We start from the raw sequence: 23,424 nt of genomic DNA on the forward strand, positions 1-23,424 counted from the left end.
GATCCTGAGACAAAACAAAATTCCATGCAACAGAGGCACTAAGGTTCACCAAGGCCAAAGAAGTTCAAGACCCAAAAGTCAGCAGTAAATGTCATGGCCACAGTGTTTTCGGATGAGGAAGGTGTTGTAATGACTGACTATCTTCCAAGGGGCCAAACAGTTACTGTAGAATTACTACTGTAAATTGGTGTCCTGAATAAATGAGGCATTGAAAGTAAAAAGTAGAGGGAAGCTGCAGAAAGAAGTTCTGTTTTTGCAAGACAATACACCTGTTCACAAGGTTGGCAAAACAAATGTTTTGATGAAATTGGGGTTTGAGTGCATTGATCATCCACCCTACTCACCAGATCTTGCTCCATCTGACCTTAAAAAGAGTTTGAAGAGTGGCAATTTTTGAGTGATTCGGAGGTGATTGCAGCATCAGAGCAGTATTTCAGTGACCAGACTTCAGACTTTTTTTGGCAGGTTTACTGAAACTTCAGACACAATGTGCCAAGTATGTTGAACTTCAGGAAGAATATGTTGAATAACTTGTAAGTTTCATGAATCCACATCATTCCCTTCTTGGCTGGGCTTAGAACTTTTTGCGACCTATTTTAGACCTGACCTCAAATCCTCAGACCCATTATTTGCCACTACATTGTCATATATTAATTATTTCCTTTATTTATCATCCTCATACCTCTCAACTGTCCAAAATTTTGCAAAATGCCCAGATTTTGCCACATATTTTTGTTCTGTTCCTCACGATTGAAAAAGAAAGACATAACAAAGAAGAAAAAACAGAAGGCACACACCAAGATGGTTGTACTGGAGGAGGTGGAAGTGGGGGGTACTATATTTTTGGTGGGGAATAGATCCCCATATTTTTTCAAATCTTTTTTATGTAAGAAGGTAGTTTGGGTAGGAAGTAGATAAGAGGGTGTAGGAAAGTGGATAAGGGAAGGAGGGAAGTGAAGAGGAGTTGGTCACAGGAGGACAGGGTAGAGGCCTGTGGAAGCACCATCCAGGAGAGTGAGTTCTTGGACCTACTTAAGAGCATCCTAGACTGGCCAAAGATGTCTCTCTGTTATCTACTCCATCACATCTTCAACCACGTCCCAGAGTTCATGGTCAATGTAACTTGTAAGGCTGCCACACAACAGGGTGTACAGGACCAGTGCTACCACCCCAACCCAGAGAAGATGTCCCTGGTTGGGCAGAGGGCAAATGTTCCCTGACCTGGGTAGAACATGTTTGGCTGCTCCTAGGATTCTGGACTTGGTGTAAAAAGAACATAAATGGGAAAGAAAAAAAAAATAAAGACAAAGTAATACATAATTAAAATAAAAAATAGATACAGAAGGTAGAAAAAGAAGATACAGAGACAATAAATTCACTCATAATGTGATGTATCACTCCAGTCTTTATTAATAGTGATTTGTTTTTATTAAATCTTTAGGAAATTGCACTGGAAACCTGTGAACAATTAGTACAATGATGTCAACTGTTGGTGATTTTTTTTACATTTGCAGTCCACTGATACTAAGGAGATCAGCTGGTGCAGCAACTTAAATTTTAGGATTATATGGATTCTGCTGCAGTTGTATACTAAAAGCAAATTAGGTATTTTTTTTAATTTTGATTAAGAATTACTTCTGGATTTATATATGCAACATAAAGAAAGCAAAGGAATAATTCAGTTTGTATTAAACACTTTTTTTGAATGGCACTTTTTTTTATTTCAGAACCATGTTTGCATATGTGACAATATGAGGAACTGCCAGCTATGCCAGGAGAAGTAGGGCAGTGGATGTGCAACATATGCCAGCACAGCAAGCTGGAATTTAGTATTGAATTATATGTTATTTTAATATCAAACTGATTTGTACAGATACTTGTGTTGGAAATGCATTTGTAAAGTTTCTTGTGTTAAAAATGCACCAACATTGGATTCTGACACTCCCTCCTAAATGCACATCTAAATCCAAACGATACAAACTACATCTACATTCCACCCGACTTTTTCTACCCACTAATAACTTACTTATATCTGGCGACATCCACCCTAACCCAGGCCCCTTTCCCTGTCCTCCTAAGCACCAACCTCCACTCTCCTCTACCCCCCATCTTCTCCTATTGTCTCTCTCCTTCCTCAATCTCTTACACTGAACTCAACCATATCTAAACACCAAGCCATATACTCTCTAAATATTCAATGCCTAACCAATAAAATCACTAATTCCATGCCTGGTTAGCCCATACAACCCCTCACATCCTTTGTTTATCAGAAACTTGGCTTAAGCCTCATATCTCTAACAACAAAATTCTCCCACCAGGCTATAATATCTACCAGTCAGATAGATTCCCAAAAAAGGTGGTGGTGTAGCCATCCTTCACTCTAATACCCTCAACCTTCCCCCCTCCCCACACAGGTCCCTGACTTTCACCCAGCTGAACCCATCATTGTAAACTGCCACTTAAATCCACACAAAAAGCTGTCTATTGCCTCCATCTATATCCCTCCTGGGAACAACCAGCCCACCCTAGAGAAAATCCTATCTTGGTTCTCCCATAACATAATCTATGAAACCCTCATATTAGGAGATGTCAACCTAGACTGGTCCAAACTGAAAAATGACTCCCCTCAAATTAGCATAACTCTGCATGGTTGCAGTCAACTAATAACTTCCCCAACTCGACTCCACAAAATCTTAACTTCTGGCTCTGTAATTGACTGCATACTAACCAACTCCCCTAACCTTTATCATAACCCTACTACTCTACCAAACCAACTTAGTGACCACCTACCCACCTCTGCCCTTAGATACACCTCCCAACCTGCCAAACCTATCCTCTATAGAGACTGTCACAAACTTTCAAACTTCAATACAAGCCAATTCAACTCTATTCTATCTTCCACTGACTAGACTTTCCTTAAACACATCTCTCTAAATGACGCAGTAAATAGTTTCAATAACATCTTCCTGAATACCCTGAACTCCCTAGCTCCCTCCAGAAAGATTAGAATAAAATCCAATTATGCTCCCTGGCTTTCCAAAGAAACTAAATCCCTTATGCTTCAAAGAGATAAAGCTTGGAAATCCTGGGTCAAAACTAAGGAATTACCCTCACTTCATAACTACAGACATCTCAGAAATCTTACTAAGAAACAAATTAATGCTGATAAAAAGTCCTTCTTTACCTCTGCCCAACTAAATAACAAACCCAACCCTCATAAGTTCTGATTGACCATTAATAAAATTCTTTCTCCAGGCTGCCCCTCAAACCCTTCCCCTACCCAAATACAACCCCTCTGGAAACAGCTACCCTACTTAATAAACACTTTATTGACACTATTCAAGCACTCTTACCATCCAATGGTAACACTATTCCTCTGCCTACCCCTCAAAACCCATCTAAGGCTAATAATTTCTCCTTACACCCTGTTCCTACTTCCTACATCCGATCTCTTCTTCTTAAGCTCAAGCCCTGCTCTCCTTTCACTGATAATCTACCTCTTACCATTCTCAATCTGACAGCTGATTCAATAGCTTATCCAGTGTCTATACTAATCAATACGTCCATTCAGGTATCCACTGTACCTACCCTTTCGGAATCTTTTTTCACTGTACCTCTACACAAAGGTGGTAACTCAACAGACCCATCTAACTATTGTCCCATAGCTATCCTATCCCCCCTTCTCTAAAATTCATGAAAAATGCATACACTCACAACTTCTAAAATACCTCCTTCACCAGAGTCTTCTCACACCCACCCAGCATGGTTTTCGTCCAAACCATAGTACCACTACTGCCCTCCTATCCTTTACCCATACCATTGCTGAGGCCCTGCATAACTACAAACTTATCTGTTGTCTCTTCCTAGACCTTTCCAAAACATTTGACACTGTCTCCCATCCCCTATTACTATCTAAACTTGCAAGTCTCAATCTATCTTCCTCCTCCCTAGCCTGGTTCTCCAGGTACTTATCCAGCAGACATCAGTCTGTTAAATGGCTCTCTTCCTCTTCGCCATTCTTACTTATCCCAACTGGAGGTCCCCAAGGCTCCATCCTTGGCCCCCTGCTGTTCAGTATTTTTACAAATGACCTCCACACATCTCGTAAACAATCCTCCCTCATCCAATATGCCAATGATTCCACTCTCATCTCCATCTCAGGCAACATCTCTGAACTCCATGCACTCACTCAACATACCTTTTTATCTACCGAACAGTGGCTAACAAGTAACCTACTCATCCTCAACCCTAAAAAGACCAAACTATTGCTATTTCTCCACCACTCTCTTTCTCACCACAAATCCTCCTTTTCTATCATTTCCTGTAATAACACAACTATTAAACCTGAAGCTCACACAAAACTTCTTGGAGTTATCATCAATGATTGACTAAAATTTAATATGCACCTTCTCCAATGCATAAAAAAGACAAACCAGAAACTAGGTTTACTATATCATAACAAAAAATTTCTAACTCCAAATGCTAGACTCTCCCTTGCACAAGCTCTCCTCCTTCCCTGCCTTCTTTATGCTGCCCCTGTGTTCACCAGCATTCAAACAGCAACCTTTAACAAACTCTAACAAACGTACCACTAGATAGCCAGATTCATCACAAACTCTACTTACAATACACATCAGTGCCTAGCCCTTTCATCCCTCCACTGGCTTGAATTCCCCAATTTATTGTTGTTATCACAACTTCAAATGCTACACTTTACTCTCTACAAACCTTCATCTTGCCCTGCTCTCTCTTCCTTCATCTCTATCTACACACCTTCTTGCACTCTCTGTACTTCCAATCAGCAACTACTATGCACCTACCAACCTAAAAAAGCAGTAGGCAAACTCTTATATAAACACTCCATCACCCAAACCTGGAACAAAATTCCTAGAGACATATGTTCCACCATTCACCCATCCCACTTTAAAGAAAAACTCAAACATCATCTTCTTAACACCAAATTCTGTCCATGTCAAGCCCCAACCTAACTCCTCTCTTCCTCTTGGGAACCATGTCTGTAACCCCACTCTCAACAATATAGTCCCTCTATTAGGAGATATTTTTCTACTTTACTCTCATTTTAATTGACCAAACTCTTATTGTAAATATGTAAATAAATCTTTAGTCTGTAAACTTAGGATAGATAAAACTACAAGTGTGCATTTTGCTGGCTGAATTTCTATTATTATTGTATTACCAATTTCTTAGCATACTATGAATGTATATAGTGTCATTTTTCTGTAAACTGTATGTTTCTTGGAGCTTTTCTCCTCGGGTCTCCACTGAAAACAGCCCAGCTGGACTAACCCGGTAAACAAATGTCAATAAATAAATATTGTAACTGAATTTAAGAAAATATATATATATATATATATATATATATATATATATATATATATATATATATATATATATATATATATATATATATATATGTTAACATAGGATACTGGAAGAGAAGAGGTTAAGCTCAGATCCAGCTAACTTTGGAAAATAGTTAGAAATTTAATCACTGGGCCTAGGCCATAAAGATGTTATCTCACAGTTTTGAATGAAGACAGAGATGCAATGTCTGTAAAAATCTTGTTTGTTAGTTTCTGTAGGAAGAGTAGAAGTTTGTAGTTGCTTTATGACTTCCAGAAGCTGCACCAGATCTGAGCAATGCTCTTGTGTGTATATTATTGACATGTAGGTACTAAATCCAAGCAATTTCTAGCAATGGGGTGTTGCATGGGAGCAAGAAGTCAGATGGCCAGATGTATGTGATGTCATTCTGTACAGAAATAATGTTTTAATATTAGATGAGACAGAAATCTCAGGGCAGTCTGTTTCTTAGAACCTGACATAGAGGGATCCCTCACCTATTTCATCTTGCCTTGCTGTATTAAGTAAGTAGGAACAGTAATTTTCTAAATCAGTAAGGGAAACATAATGAGAATAGTTAAGTATTGTTTTTCGGTAACTGTGTGAATCTTTCCAGCTGTATTATTTCTAATATTTCTTTTGACTGAAACTCTGGTGTTTACTATAAATAGAAAAAGTGTATGTTCATGTTCTTTTATTATTCTTTATTATTAAATACAGTTAAAGATTTAAATGTGACTGGTCCTTTAGAGAATATTCTAACATTTGAGAGTACTTATATCTACTGGTGACACTGTGGCCACTCCTGAAGCCTGGCTGTTTGTCAGCATCACCATTTGTATTAATATTAATTTCACTCAGCATAATTGGGTGCCTTTGCAAGAGCCTTAGGTAGCTGGCTTTGTAGTGTCTGATGGTAGTGATAACTACCTCATAGTCTGGGCAGAAAGGGGCACAGTAGGTAAACCTATGCCAGCCTTTCCCAGGTGTGTGTGTGTGTGTGTGTGTGTGTGTGTGTGTGTGTGTGTGTGTGTGTGTGTGTGCGTGTGTGTGTGTGTGAGACCTATTTCAAGCAGGGACATGAAGCACTGGTTTCACAGAGAGGGTGTTGGATGATTTGGCTTGGACACTCAGCTGAGTACTTAATGCTATAGATGTGCTAGAGGGGATCCTTACTGGGGCCCTGGAGGGAAACAGATATAAAGAAATCCAGACCCTGGGCTGACTGTGTTCCCTGTGTGCTCTTAAGGGAAATCTGGCTTAATGCAGTGTGGTCTGTGTCTGGAAATACTGAGTATATCCATTTATATTCCAAGTGAACATCCCTCTCCAGTGTCAGTGGTGAGGATTCAGGCTCCTTGATTACTGGCCCAGAGAGGGTACATCACATATTGGTGGCAGTGGTGGGATTCAGGCTCCTTGGTTACTGGCCCAGAGTAGGGAAATCACAGCATACTCTTGAGCATCCTTGGTCAATTATTTCAGCCATCTTTCCTCTGGTGATTTGCTGTATAAGAGCTGCTCTTCAGCTGTGTATAGAAGGCACAAAGGCTGTTTGCTTACCTATCATAGATGTGCATTCAGATCTTTCTTACATGATTACATTTATTAACCAGCAAAACACAACAATAATTTGTGTACTTGTACTGAATCCTGGTACGTAATTCTGTATGCATGTACACTGAATCTATCTCCCTTATATGCTTACAGTTGCTAATTGTCAAATCAGCAAAGCACATAACTTTCATAAAGTATTTCTGCTAATTCCATCTGTAATACCATTCTTACTTACTACAAGTTGAAGTACAAGGAAATCTGACTTCCTTCAAATTGTTACATTTGATGTTTGAGTACTGTTTGTCTCTTTGGGGATATCTACTTTCATCAGCTTTGCAAATATTTCCATTAAAATTATTGCTTTGCACTATACCTTGTATACCCTGCATACACTTTTAAGTCAGGTCATATAAAGTTGCTGTAATAAACACCCTTTTAAAATCTGAAAGAAAGATATTTCACAGTGCACTTCTCACTATAAACTGTGATGGCTATTCAGTTGGTACTCTAACCCCACCCCTCTCTGCTAGGTTGTAGTGACTAATTGCAGTCAGATATCTTGTATGTGCAGTTAATATCTTGGAAAAATAATCTTATAAAATTATCATATTGCTAAATAGTTTGCAGCCTACACAAACCAAAATGTGTTTTAAACCTATCTGCCCATAGTACAAATAGGTCCATAGGTATATATTAGGCTAATGACCACAACACCCTTTTTAAGGCTACCCATGTCTCCCAAATCCATCCAACAGTTGTGGTGCCCTATAGGTTATTTTTAAGGATATGAGTAAGCTAGGACATGCATGGTCAAATATTTATGGGTTGCGTCAAATCATCAGAGATATAAGTGATAGACCAGGGATAAAAAGATTAATCATTCAGGAGTGCAGCATTGTCAGCAATCAATCTACCTTATTTAGAAGTAGAACCCAGAGTCTTCTGCACTAAAGTCCAGTGTTCTACCTGTTGTGCCACTGACACAATAACTAATAAGCTAATATATACACTATACAGAATGTGTATAGTGTGTGTGTGTGTGTGTGTGTGTGTGTGTGTGTGTGTGTGTGTGTATATATATATATATATATATATATATATATATATATATATATACACACACACACACACTTGTATATCTCTTTTTACTCATACATAAACATTTGTATTTATACACAAAGGCATGTATCCATATAAACATACCACATAGGTATACAGATGCATTTCTGTTCACTGTTATGTTTATACCTACTGATAGCTTTGGTTTACATATAGATACATATTTAGATTCATACATACATTTCTTCTAGCATTTACCTGCATTTATGAAATATTTATCTTGCACATTTTTAAACATATTTTGGTAAGATTTAAAAATTAAATGTTAAAATACTTACTGTTGAATTCTTGCCTTCTTGACCTTACCTTGTCTAACAATTCAGACAGATGGTCAGGCCTGCACCTCTGCAGGTCACCATAACTGTGGCTGCAATGGGGCCCAGAGTGGGTGTCCCTGTCAAGGATGGCAAGTGCCTACCCTTCTCCTGTCATATGCCAACCTTTTTTCCAATCCATGTTGCATATCAGTGTTATCCAGGTATGAGTCCTGTAAAAGGTAGGCCATGATTTTGGTCTGTTTATCAGGCTAACTTGGAGCATGGGCTCATGCCTTCACAGGTACTGCCATCTTCTGAAGTGCCAATACCAAAGTGAAGAATGTAAGTACAGGGCTGTGGTTCACAGGGTTAGAAACATACCCTGTAGATTGTAACATCACCATAGCTAAACCCAACTACCATGTAGTGTCATTAAGTATAAAACTCCTGTTATTGGCAAGTTTGGTTTTACCAAAGTGCTTTCTTGCATCAGAATAGATTTTTAAAGGTTTAAAGGAGTAGTGTTACTTTTTTTGCTATTGCAAATAAAAGTAAGTTATTAATTCATTAATTTTTCATGTGTTATATGTGTTTTTACTTCTGTGCAGTAATGTAATATTTCTTTGTACAATTGACTTTAAGGTTATGCATTACTTATTTTTGTAAATGTGCCTGGCTAAGTATTACATCAGTAAATATCTTTTTTATTACTATTTCTCTGTAGGGGATGCCGCGGTGGTATGGCGGTAGCGTTGTTACCTCACAGCAAGAGGTTCTCCTGTTCGATTCTCGGCTGGGCTTGGGAGTGCCTTCTGTGTGGAGTCTGCATGTCCTCCCCGTGATTGGGTAGTGTTCGAAAGACATGCGTGCGTAAATGGGCATGCCTTCGTTGAAGGTTGAGCATCGAGCTGGCACCTTGGCATTTCATAAAAATCTACTGCCATTCATTAGCGGACCGGAATTCCGCTGTGGTGACCCCTTACTGGGAAAAGCCGAAAGACAAACAACAACATTACTATTTCTCTGTACTTTATAAATAAATACTCCTGTAGGTTTTACTTTGTGATAATAAAAAGTTCTGAGAGTTTTGAAGTGATAAGATATGTCGCAGTATGCAAGTAGGATGAGCATGGATTAGGCTTCATGACTCCATTTCCTCTTTTTTGTCCATAGGGAAATTTGAGATATGCTATGTTTTGTTTGCATATTCAGAGGTCAGTTTAGTTCAGCTCCAGTTAGCGCAGCTTGTCCACAGCTGCCCAAGGTGAAGTTATGTCAATCTGTTGATATATGTACTCGCATATTATTGTGATTCTTAGAGATAAGCCTAATTAAGGTTAATTTGCATACAAAACTTGCAAATGAGCCTGAATTTATGTGAATAATTTAATACCACCATGTTTAGTTGTGATCACTCCAGTTAGGCACTAAGTGTTTTGTGATAGCGCAAAATTTATTAAGTAAGATAAAAATAGCGAGAAGACTAAATTATTGGGAAGCAGTTCATACTGATTTTACAGAATATTAATTACTAGGAGAACCGTGTCTTTCATTGATATCATAGTCAAATGCAGTTGATTCAGGTTAATATTAATGAAATGAGTACCATTTTAAATGGGAATTCAGCACTGGAAAAGTGTGGAAAAGTAGCACTGATGGCAATGTGAAAGATAAATGTTTGCAATACTTGTTTTGCATTAATATATTGTGCAAAACAGGACATTAGTATATAACTGAATTTGAGTGAAGTCTGATGTTCTACATTTTCACCACTATATTGTGTTGTCAAGATACGTACTGCTTTACGGTAAAATGTGTGACTGTAGCACATGAATGAAAAATTAGAGTATTCATACAGAAAAGTGGTTGAGGAAGGCTACAACTCTTCTGCTAATGCATAAGATAGCAGTGCAATGAAAAGTGCTTACATTACCAAGATGGCAGTGTAATGAAAAGTGCTTACAATACCAAGATGGCAGTGTAATGATAAGTGCTTACAATACTATTATGCATTCGTAGAAGACAGTGTTAACTGGGTAAAGTTGGACTTGCAGTTTATGTATATGAATATGGGTGTTGTGTCAGTATAATTGTGTTTCTACTCAGATATTTGATTTATTTGTAATGAAAGCAGGCAGGCATTTATTGCTGTGCTGTTCAGCTAATGAGTGGCTCAAGCTTCAGTACATTACTTTTTTATGTCACTTTATGTAAATGAATGATACAGCAGTAGGGATCCAGACAGAGAACCAATAATTTTAGCAATGAGGATAGCCACATCCTCGTGGCAGTCCTTAGGATATATGGCAAACTCCTTCTTGGAAAAAGGGTACCAAAACAAGCTGAAAGGACAAAGGCCTGGAACCAAGTGGTAATGGATTTAAATGCTGTTGGTGGAAGGAACCACACATTAACACAGTGGAAGAAGAGGGTCAGTGATATGGTAGGACATGCCAGAACAGTGGCAAGACAGAATGCATTTGCCTGTAGCACTTCATGTGCATGGACCTCAAACACTTACTTCTTTAACACTTAATACCTCCTCTCTATTAGGGGTGATTAGTAGGAAACAGATGACGATGGCACAGGCATAAACAGAGGTTGTGTAGATAACCGTTATTAATCACATCTGCAGCATCAACAAACATTTGCTCAGGAAGGTTGATTTGGCCACTGAAACATATTTACATAGAGAAATGAATTGTCAAGAGGAATGATTTCACGTAATATATGACACTTACATATGTGAACCAGCAAACAAAACTGAACCTTTCCTTCTAAGGTCACTGCTCTGCCAATAACACCAAATAAAGCCAGAAACAAAGAGCTGTGTCCACCAGGTAATTAAAACTTTAATAAAATAACATGTGAGCACTTTCGGGTGAAGCCCTTCTTCAGACAACAATAACAGTACATATAACATACATCTTTGTAATCTTTATACAAATTTGAAAAACAGCCATCCATTTACAATATTTCACCCACCTCTTTTTCAAGAAAAAGAAATATTGTAAATGATTGGATGGCTGTTTTTCAAATCTGTATAAAGATTACAAAGATGTATGTTATATGTACTGTTATTGTTGTCTGAAGAAGGGCTTCACCCAAAAGCGCTCACATAAATTATTGTATTAAAATTTTAACGGCCTGGTGGACACAGCTCTTTGTTTCTGACATATGTGAACCCTCCACTTTCACACATAATAACATTAAACATGGTCTGCATATTAAGTGTCCTCCACAATTCATTACACAGCATACAGTAGTGTATAGCAGTATCCGAGTAGTAATGTATGCATTTCATTGTTTACAGGGTCAGCAGAAGAAACATGCCATTCTACTATAGCAGTAAATTTAGAAGATAAGATCAGAATGGCTGCTGTTACTGCTGCTGCTGATGATGACATCATAGTGAAAGAGCCTGAGGAAAGGGAAATAGTCACCAAGTTTAATGGCGGGATCGCAAACCCCACAACATGTCAGTAACTCTGCAGGAAGGCACACTGGATTACAAAGTCAAGTACATGGTGACATTGCACTGCAGGGTGTACAAGGACAAAAACCCATGCACCTCAATACCAGTGTCACCAGACCCACAAGAACACCTTCTGGGTGATAGTATAAACTCAGACGTAACAGTGTCAATAGTGACACCTTTACCCAGAAGTGCAAGATGCAGGCATATGTCACAGCTACCTCAGGAAAGACATAAACATTATCTTCCTAGCAGCAGCTGTGCCAATGACATTGTTAATGTTTGTGCTAAGAGGTTGAGATCATCCTGGCATACCTGTTTATTTTATCTAATAGTGTTCTCTTTACAAATCTAATTTTCATCAGATGGTAACAACATTGGTCCATGCATGCTAATTCCATTACTGTCTTTACTGGGAGTTTCGCTTGATGTAACATGTCAACAATATTGTGCTAGCCAACTTGTGGTGTTTTATTGGTAGACGGGAATTACTGTTGTGAAATGCATTTCTTAATACTGCACTATATGTTTCATAATTGCTGAGCTTTACTACTTGAGCTTTACTGAAACAGATACTGTTCAGCGAGATTTATCCTATCAACAAACAAAAATAATTAATCAAACACCTTGGTAAATATAAGTTTTCTTCACAAACACATGTGGTGTTGAAAAATCCCTAATGATTCTACATCTAGAGACTATGTTTAAAGGGAAAGGACTTATTTATTTGGAAAATGCCTGCTACTTGCGTTTAATGGCGATTCTTGACCCCTTTTGCTTGCAGAGATAAGCAAACAGTGTGTGTGTGTGTGTGTGTGTGTGTGTGTGTGTGTGTGTGTGTGTGTGTGTGTGTGTGTGTGTGTGTGTGTGTGTGTGTCTGTGTTTATGAGCTTGTATGCATGTGTGCACACGCAAATCTTCAGCAAAGGGCTGCCTCTGCCTTGTTTTAAATTTATCATCTGGTTAAAACAATCCTTTTCTTGTTTTCTCTCTTGGGTTATGTGCATTCCAGATGCTGGACCATTTTCAGTAATTGCATATGCTTAAGACAGATAACATTGAATCTCGTCTCTGTCTTTTAGCTGCAACATGGAAGTCAAAGAAAAAGGCTGATGATGTACTGATCTTTTCTTGGAGAATATTGCAGTGAAGACAAGGTTATATAGTCAAGTTCAAATCCTGAAAGTCTGAATTAGGTAGTGTCAAAACCCAATGTGCTACCGGAACTGAAATATCTTTCTGACAGGCATTTTCTTTAGGGGTTTTACACAGCCTTACTAAATATTATTACCTCCAAGTTACCATAGTTCGTTGTTAAAAACATGATCCTTTCCATTTTAGAGTAATTTTCAAACTTCTATTATTAGGACATTTGGAATTCAAATATTACTACAGACCTTATCTGGAAGGTGTAATGTTGGGACATTACTTCTATTAGTAATGTGATTCAATAGTATCTATTTATTTATTTTTTATTTTATTTTGCTTTATTAAATGGATAAGTGAGCTGATCTGAGGACCTCTTTCAACCATGACAGAAGTCAACTAACAATAGCAATGACATAACATAACTTAGACTATAGAAGCAGTATTATCAGACTTACGTTTTTGACATACCCAGATAGAGTAATTATTTTAGCATATATTTACAGCATTATAAACTTGCTTAGTTACATATTTAGATTTGTTACATACTATACAGTGAATATTTTTCAACAGATGAATGTTTGTTTCTTTCGGCTTTTCCCGGTTAGGGGTCGCCACAGCGGAACTCCAGTCTGCTAATGATTGGCAGTAGATTTTTACGTGCTGGCTTGCCAGGCCTAACGCACAACCTTCAACAAAGGAACATCCATTCACGCATGTCGGCACACAGAAGACGCTCTAACTGAGAATTGAACGGGCAACGACTAACTGTGAGGCGACAATGCTACCGCAGCACCACCACCGCAGTATTAGACGAATATGACAGTTAAATAGCTTTATACAAATGTTTGCTGATTACCTAGTGCTGCGTTAACCATTGTCTACAGACACATTTATACCCTGAGGTGGTCATTTTACAGATAGCAATCTCTGAGTTTCCTGGGGGAATAAGTTCCATGCCACTGCTACAGCAACATTAGCTTTTTTATATATTTATGAGCTGTTCTATGTTTTTGTTTTTTCCTTTTTTCAGATTTTAACCCATTGGTTGTTAACTTAATGAAATGTCATTGTTTGTAATGACCTTTCTTGCAAAAGACCACAGTCATTACATTTAATTTTTCACACTCAGGCTACAACATGATATTGTAATGGTTAAGTTGTAGGGGGACTTTGACTGTGTAACTTGTAAAACTTCGTAAGTGACAAAACAAACATACACAAGTACACTCATATACATTCATATACATACATACATATATACACATACACAAACACAGAAAAAGAGTAGCACTAATGCAGATAATATTTTTTAAACTAAGTTCTGTATCACCATACCTAACTGAAAAGGTATGAAGAAGCACAATTATTATATGTTAGAACAGCATTGTTAGCCTCCTTAAGGGTACTTCAGTCTGATTTGTAGAAGGCATAAACAAGTCTAAAATGTGCATTTATAATTTTATTTTTGTTAGTTCTTCTATGACTGTGTAATATTAAATATGAAAGCATAAACCAAAGAAATTATATTGCTGATAGCAAGTCAATGATAACATTTAACACACTGAGACGATCCTTAATTATTTAAATTGTTTTTTTGTCTGTTGTGAGAGCAGGGATCTCCTTTTGTATACTGAATATGTAGCCTTAATAAATTTTGCATTATTTTGATATAAATATATATTTTTTACATTTTTGCTCTTGGGAGACAGGAGGCATAAGTGTTTTCAATACAATGAAGGTAGTACACTGTGACACATTTGAGAACTGTATTCCCACAATCATTCTTTACACAAAAATGACCATAAATAATTTAGTTAATTTCTTTCTTATGCATTATAAAATTTACAAAAACTCTGTAAAACTCCATTTACAAAATAGGCCATAAATCTGAATATTTACCTGATTATAAATTGATGACTATTAAAGAAGAATACAGGATATGAAACACACGTATTTTTAACATTTAATTATCTTACGCTTCACGCATGAAGAATTATTTCATAATGACAAATCAAAAGGAAATAGAGAATGAATACAGCACACATCAGTATAATCCATGTCATAAAAAGTAATCACATCAGTTATAGCTAGCACACGTCAAAAGCTAGTTTTATTTACATTTCACATTGTCTTATGTGGATGCTACATGATACTTTACATAATGTGCAAATAATGAGTGAATTTGTTCTGCAAGATACACATTTCTGTGTTATAGCTTAAGAAAAATGTAATGCTCTTTTTTAGCATCAAGAGATACTAATGTTGGGGGGGTGGAGCCTAGATGGCAAGCTGAAAGCAGCACTTTTTTAGAGCTCCTTAAAACTACTTTAAATAACAGGAAAATATTTTTTTTTAGAAAAAATAGTTAAAATTTGTTCTTCAATATTTTTACTATCATCATACTAATTTTGGAATATATTCTTCAAAAATTTCCTGTCAGAAATATCTGGAGTTTAAAACTGATATGGAAAGATGAGTGGTTCAAAGAATTCAAATGCAGAATCTACTCTGAGGAAAGAAATTCAGTTGATGGCCTCAACTCTACAAGAACTATCTCTCAAAATGGACAGTTTCAAAGACAAGTTAGAAAATCTGAGAAAAAGTTGTCATAGTCAAACTGAAACCTTTAAAGAACTACTCCAGCAGCATCTAACTAAAATAATAAACATCGAAGAGTTCTTATCTGATATAGATGGAAGGCTTAAAGAGGAGGAACCCAGGGTGAATTTCTTCAGCAACAAAATAAATGGCTTATTAAAAAGCTGGATGATATGGAAAATAGAGAAAGGAGGACAAATGTGAGAAACTTTGGTTTACCAGAGCAATCTGAAGGTGATATCATCTCTTTCCTTAATTCATGGTTACCTGCCATCCTAGATTTGAAAGAAGGATTCTCATACGGCATAGAAAGAGTGCACAGAGCCATTGGGAAACCTATTCCTTCATCATCAACATCCACACCCAGGTCAGTTGTGGCTAAATTTCTTTCTTACCCAGACAAAGCGCTTATTCATAAATGTGCTTGGAGAAAATCCCCCCTGAAGTACAAGCAAAATCTAATCATATTTGACAATGACTTTTCCTCCAGAGTTTTAGAAATGAGAAAGAAAGCATGGCCACTGGTGAAGTTACTCAAGCAGAACAAAATAAAAGCACAACTAGCATGCCCTGCAAAAACAAGGATTTTTACTTCAAATGAAATAAGGACATTTAATGACACTGAGGAAGCAATAACTTTCATTAAAAACAACAATATAATGATGGTTCCAGAGGAAATGGTCTGGTCTTTAACTACATCACTGAAAAGATCCCCTGAGAAAAATAATTGGATTGATGTAAAGAAAAAAAAAAGCAAAGAACTTACTCTAAAAGTCTATTTATGGACAATTTCAGGCCATTAAAGCCAGACTCCTCTTTTAATAGCCTGAAATTGTCCATAAATAGACTTAAAAATGAAAGTAAAAGAAAAAGTCATGGACATTCAGAATTGCCATTTAGCTGAAACACATGATAATCTTAAAGGGGTGATTTGCATATATCCCATGAGGCCTCTGATGCAAGAGGTTTAAGGTATCACACAGTTAGATGTTTGTGTTTTTTAACCAGTTGGTTGTCTGTGTGACCTTTTTACTCTTTGTTTTAGCTTTTTATATAGGGAAAATGTAAAGGCTTTTGAAAAAAGAATTTCTGAGCACTGTTATGATATCCAGGATGGGAACCCAAGCAGTGCTCTTTATAAACATTCTATCAAATATAATACTTTTAAAAAAATTCTCTTTCATATCTTAGAAGTGATTCCATGAGATCCCAGAGTCAGTACATGGGAGACTAGAACTGAGTTCAGAGAATTATATTGGCAATTTAAGTTAAAGGCTACTGTTTTCATGGAATTAATGGTTTTATATCAATAGTTCCTATACTTGAGTTGAGGGCAGTTAAATTATGATTTGGTCAGTTTACTAAATAACAAATTAATAAATTATCATCAGCTAGTTTTAATATTAGGATACTTTTGGTTTAAGATGTACCCTAGGTTGACTTATTAAATTTAACATGAAAAAGTATTTAGGTTTCAGGTATATAAGGAGTCCCAAGCTGTTTTATATAAGAAGACTTTAATTTTCAGTTTGGATGGTTTTAACACCAGTTGTTTTATGCAATGTACTCCTTTCACCACTTGCAATAAAGTTTTTTCTAATTATTTTTTTTTTCCTTTTTGTGAATTTCCTTTGCAGTTTTTATTTATAACTTGTCAGGCATACTTTAATATCATTTAGTTTTAATTTCAGCATTATATTAGCATTACATAATTTTCCAACACAGATATTATCTTATTACCTCAGTTTACTTGTCACTTTAACAATGCTTTGTAGTAACTGTTAGCAACATAAGAGTTTTTTTGATAGGTATCTTTGATTGGTTTATTTAATATCATGTGATTTAATATATTCATGTTATGAGACACTGGTAGGTATGAGCTTTTTATTGTTCTGAAGAAGTCCCAAGAGCATTTGGGATGACAGTATATGTGGTACAAAGTGTTATGTGCTCAACAATTTATTGTGAGTCTTTACAAGACATAATAAATTTAGTTTTTAGACATTCCACTTTGGTTCTTTTCTTCATGTTCTAACATTTTTGGAGTGACGATCCATTAGGGGTATCCAGTTTTTACACAGTTATTGTTTTTGGCTTCCCTGGACCATTGTTGTGGTTCCAATTTTATTGTAAGAGTTTAGTTTAGATATTAGGTTAGCTTTAAAATTAGTAAGTATGGGGAAAGCATACAATAGTGATGGAAGGAAATAGATAGTTGCAGTACTTTTTTGTGTTGTTTTTAAGATAGACTTTGCTTCAAGTCCCTAGTTTTTGAGTACGTGACCAGAATGTTATGTAATACTTGATCATAATGTTATGGTTTAAGTAATTTCTTACAAGTCTTGCAGCCAAAGTTAACTGTAAAGAGGCAAAATAATAGTCTCTGGTTTTAGAAATACACACATTATATAAGTTTGGTTCTCTACAAGCCATGGACCGAATACAATGTGGGCACCACCATAAAGGGCTTTGTCCTCGTGCCAAATGGAAGAATGGCCAGAGTTCAACCTATATAGGACCATTCATTCTGTAGCTGCCAGATGCCAAAATGACACATAAAAAGACCATTATATGAATATGGTATTTAAACAAAAACAAATTATCAATCACCAACTGTCTTAGTTCAATACATGGATAATTCCACTTGAAAATTCTTTGCAGTTTTTAAGTGTTCATTTTTCTTAATTTCTGCTGTATTGTAATATACATGAAACTGTCAGCTTATAAAACATTTAGGTTCCAAAATACAGACAATGTACTTCAAGCATTTATATCACATTATTTAAAGATGAAAATAACGAATGCTATTTCATCAAACCTAAAATATCTAAACCACATAATATCGAACATTCAGAACAGCGAATTTTTTCCTTGGGAAAAAATTTGCTATTGCGAAACACATACACACAACACAAGCACACCTAAAACACATCAATACACACACACATACACTTATAATCCTACAACTAACCCTACACTAAACTATACATACACTACTATCTATCCACCTACCTTAACCTAAACCCTAACCCTAAGGTCCGTCACTATTGCACACTCACCTAACCCATGCCTCAACCCTAACTCACTTAACTCGCCCCTAAACCTAATTCACCTAGCCCACGCCCTAACCCTAACTCACCTAACCCGCGCCCTAACCCTAACTCACCTAACCCGTGCCCTAATCCTAACAACCACACAGTCGCACACTTACCTGAACCCAACCCGTAAATCTCCACCACAGCGCTGAAAATAACAAAGCCACAGAACCGGCCAACCGAATTCTTTCCCTAGGAAAGAATTTGGTGTTCTGCAACTTCGCTATTTTTAGCGTTCGATTAAAATGGGTTGATATTTGAACATTCGAATTTTTAAAACTTCAATGTTCTGATATAGACCCTATTCAAGAGAGGGGTCTAACTTTATGGTACTGAATTTGTACAAGAAGACTTATGAAGAGAGGCTAGAAGAACATAATACTCACACAGAAGAAGAAGAAAGTGTGAGAGTGAGAAGAGAATTGATGAAAATGCCACACAGAAAGAGTAACACTTTAGCACTGAGGATTTTCAAGAATATTAGCATACAGTTGGAGTTATTTGTACACAGAGGGTCTGTAAATGCCTGTGATACTCCTGCTAAGGAGGCTGTGAAAATAAAACAAATTATGGAAATCAGTAGCCTATGAGATGAATTTATTGCAAATGTAGAAGGCTGTAAGAAATAGTATGTTGGTTAACAGGGAACTGAATATTGCTAACAAGACAACAGGAAAATGGCCAGAGTAGGTCAGCCAGGTGGTCCTTATGAGCTGTCAACCAGTTTGCATCTGTCTCATCTTTTTTACACAGTAGACTTAGGTTTAGTAATATTACTTGCTGCAGCATGTAGTTATCAGTGCATGTTGGTAATTACAAGAAATGCCCTGTCTGGTAACTTTATTGTCAAAAAGAATGCAGCAGCTATCTATCCACTTTCCTGGTGATTATACAGAATTATCAGTACTGTTAGTCAACATGTTGTTAATAGAAGGAGTAGTAGAGATGAGGACTGCATTATATTATAACACTGCAGGCATTAATACTGTTTTCTTCCCTGACCTTAGAATAGATAGATAGACGAGGAAAGCATAAAAAAACTCAGGCGACGTTATTAGTATAAGCACACCATCAGATGGTATGAGGTCACTGTTAGTGCTAAAATCCTGTCAGGGATATCAGCAAGATAGCTGTGGTCAAGAAGACGGAAGGGAAGGGAACCAAACGGTGACATGTGATGAAGGAATGTACTGGGACACAGAATGCATTTATATGACATGTGCCCTCCCATGCAATATAATGAGGCTCGGATCAAATCTTCCGATTGGGAAGTGGGCAGATAGCAGCATTAACCACTGTGCTATTTATATGAATCACATCTAGGTTTTAAGTAATTAAGGCATTATATAACGTTCATGCTTTGTTGTTCTTCCTGTGAATAAAGAAACCACGTCTAACTGTTTTATGTGATCCAAAGGATACTTTTTGGTCTTGCTGAGGTAGAAATTCTCAAATGTGGCAAAGCGTACTTGTTATGTCAACTCTTACCATCACTGCAGTTGCAGCCTCTACTTATTAATATCTGTCTTCTTCTACTTCAAGATTCCAGTCTTTTCCATCTGCCTGTAACCTGATTACCTCAACACACGTTAAGTGCTCTTTATATATCGCTTACTTTACTGTGTCTGCTCTGCTGCTTAACTAAGTTATGAAACATCTTCAGTTCTGCAATATATTTAAATTAACTTGTATGCATTAAGTAACCATAATAGCTAACTCAACAGAAATCAAACTTTAATAATGAGATTATTGTAAAATCACTTGCTGAACACACTGAGGACAAGATACCCAAAGAATCAAGTATGTTAGCAACCTACAGTATAATGGTATCAGGTAGTAACCTACAGTATAATGGTTATCATGTTGGTACCAGGTAGTAGCCTACAGTATAATGGTCATCAGGTAATCAGGTAATCAGGTTGTAACCTACAGTATAATGGTTGTCAGGTAGCAACCTACATTATAATGGCAGCAGGTAGTAACCTACAGTATAATGGTTATCAGGTAATCAGGTAGTAACCTACAGTATAATGGTTATCAGGTAGCAACCTACAGTATAATGGTTATCAGATATTAGAGAACAGGCAAACTGTACATCAGAACCCTGATTGTAGAACGAACGTTCTTCAGCAGGGTATTAATGTACAAGTTATACCTGGTGAAAAACGAGTCCGCCACTTCATGGCAGCATACCAACCTTTGTGGAGCTTAGACTGTTAAAAATCTAACAACCAACATTACTTTTACACTCATTAAGCAGCATTTTTGCTGTTTAGTGAGTGTAAAAAAGAAAAAAAAACAGAAAGAAGTGAACGTGTGTGTGTATATGTGTATGTGTGTGTTTATTTTTCTGTCTGCATGTGTGAGTGAATGCGTGTATGAAAGCAGAGGAGACTGTGTGTGTGTGTGTGTGTGTGTGTGTGTGTGTGTGTGTGTGTGTGTGTGTGTGTGTGTGTGCGTGTGTGCGTGTGTGCGTGTGTGCGTGTGTGCGTGTGTGTGTGTGTGTGTGTGAGAGAGATCAAGAGAATGACAGTTGTCTTGTGTGAGTGAATGCATGTATGAAAGCAGAAGTGATTGTGTGTGTGTGAGAGACATCGAGAGAATGAGTGCAATTTTGTGTGAGTGCATGTATGAAGCAGAGAAGACTATGAGTGTGTGTTTGTGTGTGTGAGAGTGAGAGTGATGTTGTGTGAGTGAATGTGTGCATGAGAGAGAGAGAATGGGCTATCTGTAAAATTGATGTGTTTTACTTATTTATTTCTTTTTTTTTAAGTACTATATTATTTTTTTATTCTTCTTCTGGCTTTTCCCGATTAGGGGTCGCCACAGCGGATCACCTGTCCGCTCATGATTGGCAGTGGAGTTTTACAGTGTCAAGTTGCTAGTCTGGCGCCCAACCTTCCACAGAAGGTACACACACACACACGCACTCACACCTAGGGCCAATTTAGAGTGTCCAATCCGCCTGCAGCATGTCTTTGGGATGTGGGAGGAAACCGGAGCAAACTCATGTGACCACAGGGAGGACATGCAGACTCCGCACAGAAGGCACCCCAGCCGAGGATCAAACCAGATAACCTCTTACTGTGAGGCATCAATGCTAACCACTGCACCACCTTGGCCGCTCATCTATATTATTTTTTTATATACTTGTAAAAATGCTTCCTCCAACACCATTAACATATACTACAGAAAGTTTGAAACATTAGGTGGAGGAACTATTTTACATCAAAAATATACAAAAAAAATAATATAGTACTTAAAAAAAATAATTAAGTAAAACGCAACAGTTTTACAGGGAGCCCATTTTCTAAGTGCAATAATTCCCTCCAGGGTGTGTGTTAATATGTAATTAATGCTCTTCAAGGAGTGCAGAAGCCCACCATTACACCCCTAGGCAGGAGTTAATTACACACTAACACACACCCTGTTGGGAATTATTGCTTACGTAAGCTGCAGTATAATGGTATCAGGTAATAACCAATAGTATAACAGTAGCAGGCAGTAGCCTACAGTATAATGGTAGCAGGCAGCAGCCTACAGTATAATGGTATCAGGTAGTAACCTACAGTATAATGGTATCAGGTAGTAACCTGCAGTATAACGATAGCAGGTAGTAACCTACAGTATAACGGTAGCAGGCAGTAGCCTACAGTATAATGGTAGCAGGCAGTAGCCTACAGTATTATGGTATCATGTAGTAACCTACAGTATAATAGTATCAGGTAGTAACCTGAAGTATAACGGTAGCAGGCAGTAGCCTACAGTATAATGGTAGTAGGCAGTAGCCTACAGTATAATGGTATCAGGTAGTAACCTACAGTATAATGGTATCAGGTAGTAACCTGCAGTATAACGGTAGCATGTAGTAACCTACAGTATAGCGGTAGCAGGCAGTAGCCTACAGTATAATGACAGCAGGCAGTAGTCTACAGTATAACGGTATCAGGTAGTAACCTACAGTATAATGGTATCAGGTAGTAACCTGCAGTATAACGGTAGCAGGCAGTAGCCGACAGTATAATGGTAGCAGGTAGTAGCCTACAGTATAATGGTATCAGGTAGTAACCTACAGTATAATGATAGCAGGTAATAACCTACAGTATAATGGTAGCAGGCAGTAGCCTACAGTATAATGGTATCAGGTAGTAACCTACAGTATAACGGTATCAGGGTTACCAACTTATGTTTTTCATAAGACTTATGATAACAGTATGTATGGTAGCAGGCAGCAGCCTACAGTATAATGGTATCAGGTAGTAACCTACAGTATAATGGTATCAGGTAGTAACCTGCAGTATAACGATAGCAGGTAGTAACCTACAGTATAACGGTAGCAGGCAGTAGCCTACAGTATAATGGTAGCAGGCAGTAGCCTACAGTATTATGGTATCATGTAGTAACCTACAGTATAATGGTATCAGGTAGTAACCTGAAGTATAACGGTAGCAGGCAGTAGCCTACAGTATAATGGTAGTAGGCAGTAGCCTACAGTATAATGGTATCAGGTAGTAACCTACAGTATAATGGTATCAGGTAGTAACCTGCAGTATAACGGTAGCATGTAGTAACCTACAGTATAGCGGTAGCAGGCAGTAGCCTACAGTATAATGACAGCAGGCAGTAGTCTACAGTATAACGGTATCAGGTAGTAACCTACAGTATAATGGTATCAGGTAGTAACCTGCAGTATAACGGTAGCAGGCAGTAGCCGACAGTATAATGGTAGCAGGTAGTAGCCTACAGTATAATGGTATCAGGTAGTAACCTACAGTATAATGATAGCAGGTAATAACCTACAGTATAATGG

At 37.3% G+C, this 23,424-nt stretch overlaps 1 protein-coding gene across 1 annotated transcript in view; it reads left to right on the forward strand.

Annotated features, from left to right (window-relative positions):
- Positions 1-23,424, forward strand: part of SV2C (synaptic vesicle glycoprotein 2C) — a 1,515,246-nt gene that overhangs the window by 688,584 nt on the left and 803,238 nt on the right. The window lies entirely within an intron of this gene.

The sequence above is a fragment of the Protopterus annectens genome, chromosome 2.part2 (genome assembly GCF_019279795.1).
Source record: "Protopterus annectens isolate FY-2018-M chromosome 2.part2, PAN1.0, whole genome shotgun sequence".
NCBI lineage: Eukaryota > Metazoa > Chordata > Ceratodontiformes > Protopteridae > Protopterus > Protopterus annectens.